General features: G+C 62.0%; 1 non-coding gene across 1 annotated transcript; it reads left to right on the plus strand.

Annotated features, from left to right (window-relative positions):
* Positions 1–4,761: 4,761 nt before the first annotated feature.
* Positions 4,762–4,880, plus strand: LOC131866602 (5S ribosomal RNA). Its single transcript, XR_009365203.1, has one exon. It is a non-coding gene; the product is annotated as a 5S ribosomal RNA (ribosomal RNA).
* The last annotated feature ends 867 nt before the right edge of the window (positions 4,881–5,747 follow it).

A 5,747-nucleotide genomic window follows, 5' to 3' on the forward strand; every position in this document is an offset into this window, starting at 1 on the left:
CACGCGAGGTGCGCACCCGGGGCAAACCGGGCTCCGACAACGTGCACGCAGCACCTTGGAGCACACTTCGAAGCACTCCCGGGTGCCCACCGGCGTTGCGCACCGTGGTGGGCAGCGAGGTGCGCACCTTTGATGCGCTGCCTTCACTAATTTCCAGAAAAAGGCAAAAAAAAATGAGATTTTAAAATTTCCGTTTTGAAAGATAGTGAAAAAAAAGGAACGCGGGTGCCATCTTGAGCCCGCCCTGGTGCGCAGCCCAGGCAAGGCATGCGCACCAAGGTGCCCACCCGAGGTGCACACCCGGGGCAAACCGGGCTCCGACTTCGTGCAGGCCGCACCTTGGAGCACACTTCGGAGCGCTCCTTGGTGCGCACCATGGTGCCCACCAGGGCGCGCAACCCAGCCAAGGTCTGCACACTAAGGTGCCCACCCCGGCGAAGGTGCACGCGAGGTGCGCACCCGGGGCAAACCGGGCTCCGACTTCGTGCACGCCATGGTGCCCACCGCGGCGAAGGTGCACGCGAGGTGCGCACCCGGGGCAAACCGGGCTCCGACTTCGTGCACGCCGCACCTTGGAGCACACTTCGGAGCGCTCCTTGGTGCGCACCATGGTGCCCACCAGGGCGCGCAACCCAGCCAAGGTGTGCGCACCAAGGTGCACGCGAGGTGCGCACCCGGGGCAAACCGGGGTCCGACTTCGTGCACGCCGCACCTTGGAGCACACATCGGAGCGCTCCCAGGTTCGCACCAGCGTTGCGCACCTTTGATGCGCTGCCTTCACTAATTTCCAGAAAAGGCAAAAAAAAACGATATTTTAAAATTTCCGTTCTGAAAGATAGTGAAAAAAACGGAACGCGGGTGCCATCTTGAGCCCTTCCTGGTGCGCAGCCCAGGCAAGTTGTGCGCACCAAGGTGCCCACCCTGGCGGAGGTGCGCGCCCGGGGCAAACCGGGCTCCGACTTCGTGCACTGCATGGTGCCCACCAAGGCGCGCAACCCAGCCAAGGTGCCCACCGCAGCGAAGGTGCACGCGAGGTGCACACCCGGGGCAAACCGGGCTCCGACTTCGTGCACGCCGCACCTTGGAGCACACTTCAGAGCGCTCCTTGGTGCGCACCAGGGCGCGCAACCCAGCCGAGGTGCCCACCCCGGCGAAGGTGCACGCGAGGTGCGCACCCGGGGCAAACCGGGCTCCGACTTCGTGCACGCCATGGTGCCCACCGCGGCGAAGGTGCGCACCCGGGGCAAACCGGGCTCCGACTTCGTGCACGCCGCACCTTGGAGCACACTTCGGAGCGCTCCTTGGTGCGCACCATGGTGCCCACCAGGCCGCGCAACCCAGCCAAGGTGTGCGCACCAAGGTGCACGCGAGGTGCGCACCCGGGGCAAACCGGGGTCCGACTTCGTGCACGCCGCACCTTGGAGCACACATCGGGGCGCTCCCGGGTTCGCACCGGCGTTGCGCACCGTGGTGGGCACCTCGGAGCACACCAAGGTGGGCAGCGAGGTGCGCACCTTTGATGCGATGCCTTCACTAATTTCCATAAAAGGCAAAAAAAAAACGAGATTTTAAAATTTCCGTTTTGAAAGATAGTGAGAAAAAGGGAATGCTGGTGCCATCTTGAGCCCGCCCTGGTGCGCAGCCCAGCCAAGGTTTGCGCACCAAGGTGCCCACCCTGGCGAAGGTGCGCGCCCGGGCAATTAACCCAACTTCCAACTTCGCGCGCGCCAGGGTGGGAGCGCACCCAACAACCGGGCCTGGGAAGAGCCAATGCGAGAAACCCCACCAAACTCTCTGACAAAAAAAGAGGGGGCGCTCCAGTAACCCCGCTTCGGAGCGCACCCTGGGCAAACCCAGCCAAGGTGCCCACCCCGGCCAAGGTGCAGGCGAGGTGCGCACCCGGGGCAAACCGGGCTCCGACAACGTGCACGCCGCACCTTGGAGCACACTTCGTAGCGCTCCCGGGTGCGCACCTCAGAGCACACCAAGGTGGGCAGCGAGGTGCGCACCTTTGATGCGCTGCCTTCACTAATTTCCAGAAAAGGCAAAAAAAAAAGGAGATTTTAAAATTTCCGTTTTGAAAGATAGTGAAAAAAACGGAACGCGCGTGCCATCTTGAGCCCGCCCTGGTGCGCAGCCCAGGTAAGGTGCCACCCTGGCAAAGGTGCGCACCCGGGCAATTAACCCTACTTCCGACTTCGTGCGCGCCAGGGTGGCAACCGGGCCTCGGAAGAGCCAATGCGAGAAACCCCACCAAACGCTCCGACAAAAAAAGAGGCGGCGCTCCAATAACCCCGCTTCGGAGCGCAGCCGGGGCAAACCAAGCCAAGGTGCCCACCCCGACGAAGGTGCACGCGAGGTGCGCACCCGGGGCAAACCGGGCTCCGACAACGTGCACGCAGCACCTTGGAGCACACTTCGAAGCACTCCCGGGTGCCCACCGGCGTTGCGCACCGTGGTGGGCAGCGAGGTGCGCACCTTTGATGCGCTGCCTTCACTAATTTCCAGAAAAAGGCAAAAAAAAATGAGATTTTAAAATTTCCGTTTTGAAAGATAGTGAAAAAAAAGGAACGCGGGTGCCATCTTGAGCCCGCCCTGGTGCGCAGCCCAGGCAAGGCATGCGCACCAAGGTGCCCACCCGAGGTGCACACCCGGGGCAAACCGGGCTCCGACTTCGTGCAGGCCGCACCTTGGAGCACACTTCGGAGCGCTCCTTGGTGCGCACCATGGTGCCCACCAGGGCGCACCCGAGGCAAACCGGGCTCCGACTTCGTGCACGCCGCACCTTGGAGCACACATCGGAGCGCTCCCAGGTTCGCACCAGCGTTGCGCACCTTTGATGCGCTGCCTTCACTAATTTCCAGAAAAGGCAAAAAAAAACGATATTTTAAAATTTCCGTTCTGAAAGATAGTGAAAAAAACGGAACGCGGGTGCCATCTTGAGCCCTTCCTGATGCGCAGCCCAGGCAAGTTGTGCGCACCAAGGTGCCCACCCTGGCGGAGGTGCGCGCCCGGGGCAAACCGGGCTCCGACTTCGTGCACTGCATGGTGCCCACCAAGGCGCGCAACCCAGCCAAGGTGCCCACCGCAGCGAAGGTGCACGCGAGGTGCGCACCCGAGGTGCACACCCGGGGCAAACCGGGCTCCGACTTCGTGCACGCCGCACCTTGGAGCACACTTCAGAGCGCTCCTTGGTACGCACCAGGGCGCGCAACCCAGCCAAGGTGCTCACCCCGGCGAAGGTGCACGCGAGGTGCGCACCCGGGGCAAACCGGGCTCGGACTTCGTGCACGCCGCACCTTGGAGCACACATCGGAGCGCTCCCGGGTTCGCACCAGCATTGCGCACCTTTGATGCGCTGCCTTCACTAATTTCCAGAAAAGGCAAAAAAAAGAAAAAAATGAGATTTTAAAATTTCCGTTTTGAAAGATAGTGAAAAAAACGGAACGCGGGTGCCATCTTGAGCCCGCCCTGGTGTGCAGCCCAGGCAAGTTGTGCGCACCAAGGCACCCACCCTGGCCAAGGTGGGTCACGGGGTGGGTCCTAGGGTGGGTAACGGGGTGGGTACTAAGGTGCGTGCCAAGGTGGGTCATAGGGTGGGTGCCAAGGTGGGCACCAGGGTGGGTGTGCACCAACCCTAGCCAGGGTAGGTCACGGGGTGGTTGTCGGGGTGGGCGTCAAGGAGCCAAGGTGGGTGGCAAGTAGCCAAGTTGCGTGCCAAGGTGGGTGTCGGGGTGGGTGCCAAGGATCCAAGGTGGGTGCCAAGGAACCAAGGTGGGTGTCTGGGTGGGTGCCGAGGTGGGAGCCAGGGTGGGTCCCAAGGTGAGTGCAAAGGTGGGTGCCAGGGTCAAGGTGAGTGCCAATGTGGGTTCCAAGGTGCCAGGGTCAGGGTGAGTGCCAATGTGGGTTCAAAGGTGCTAAGTTGGGTGCGAGGTTGGGTGCGAGGGTGGGTGGGTGCCAAGGTGTGCTAGGTGGAAGCCCGGGTGGGTCGGCATCCCATGGGTGTCGAGTTGGGTGCCTGATGGGTGCTTCTTGTCAAGTTTTAGTCGTCGGGACTCATTTCGAGCCTTAGAGGTCGTTTCTTGTCCGGTTGCCCTGTCTTCGACCTGGGAACCCAATTTTGGTCCTCGGGTCCCATTTTTTTTTGTCTCGCATCCCACTTTTGGCCTGTGGCCTTTTCGGGGTCGATTCTCGTTTTGGGCATCAGAGCATGTTTCTTCTCCTAAAACCCAATATTTGTTTATTAAGTCTCGGAACACATTTTTGTTCTCGTGGACCCATCATGGGTCTTGGAACGCATTTGTGGTCCTTGGGTCCCATTTTGCATCCCGAAACTTGTGTTTTGGTGCTTGATCCCTATTTTGGGTGCCCACCTTGCACCAAGTGCGCACCCGGGGCAAACCGAGCGCCTTGGTGCACCGGGGCAAGATCGAGCGTGCACCCGAGGCGCCCCGAACATGCACCAAGGTGCACTCGGCCCACATGTGAGCGCAGGTCGTTGCGCCCGAGGTGGTGTGTGGGCACCGCGTTGCAGACGGGACACTGCACGCACACGACGCCCCCTCCAGGTGCACGCACGTAGGCCGGGCCGGGTGCACACCCGACGCCCTAGCAAGGTGCGCGCACCCGGGCAGGGCTCACACTTGGCGAACGGGGCGCACTTCGCGAGGGAGGGTGTGCACCTCGACGGGGGTGGGTGGCCGGGGTGGATTCGCACGTGGGTCGCGGTTTGCTAAGTACACACTGCGACAAGCTCATAACGGGTGCGATCATACCAGCGTTAGTGCACCGGATCCCATCAGAACTCCGCAGTTAAGCGCGCTTGGGCCGGAGTAGTACTGGGATGGGTGACCTCCCGGGAAGTCCCGGTGTTGCACCCTTTTTTAGTTTTTCGCCGGGCGTCGCAATGCTATTTGAATAAACCTTTTGCCCGTTTGCGTTCTCGTCGGGGCCGGGCCGGGCCGGGGTGCGCTGCCCGCACTACCGCGCGCGCGGGGGCGACACCGAGCGCGCACCCGAGGCGCCCCGAGCACACAGGCCACGGTGCAACCCGGGCGTTGTGCGCGCACCCCGGTGCGCCCGAGGTGCTGCGCGCGCACCCAGGTGAAATCGGTGTGCACCTCGGCCAGTGCGCGCTCGGTCGAGTCGCGCACGTTGGCCAAGGTGCACGGTGATGTTTCTTACTCTAAGGTTCCGCACCAGACGCCCGGGACAGGTGAGCGAAGCTGGGCGGGGCCGGGTGCGCGGCCGGGGCAGGTGCACGCAGCTGGAGAGAGCTTTGGAGCACACTTCGGAGCGCACCAATGATGCGCTCCATTCAAAAGTTTCCTGAAAAGGCAAAAAAAGTTGAGATTATAGAATTTCCCACTTGAGAGATTGTAAAAAAAAAAAATTTAAAATGAAGGAAACGCGGGTGCCAAGGTGTGCGCAGCCCAGCCAAGGTGTGCGCACCAAGGCGCCCACCCTGGCGAAGGTGCACGCAAGGTGCGCACCCGAGGCAAACCGGACAATTAACCCAACTTTCGACTTCGCGCGCACCTTGGAGCGCACTTCGGAGCGCTCCTTGGTGCGCACCAATCTTGGGCACCTCGGAGTGCACCATGGCGCCCACCAAGGTGCGCACCCGGGGCAAACCGAGCTCCGACTTCGTGCGCACCTTGGAGCGCACGAAAGGTGCGCACCATGGCGCCCACCAAGGTGCGCAGCCCAGCCAAGGCGTGCGCATCAAGGTGCGCACCCTGGCGAAG

The sequence above is a fragment of the Cryptomeria japonica genome, unplaced genomic scaffold (genome assembly GCF_030272615.1).
Source record: "Cryptomeria japonica unplaced genomic scaffold, Sugi_1.0 HiC_scaffold_151, whole genome shotgun sequence".
In the NCBI taxonomy this organism is placed as follows: Eukaryota; Viridiplantae; Streptophyta; class Pinopsida; order Cupressales; family Cupressaceae; genus Cryptomeria; species Cryptomeria japonica.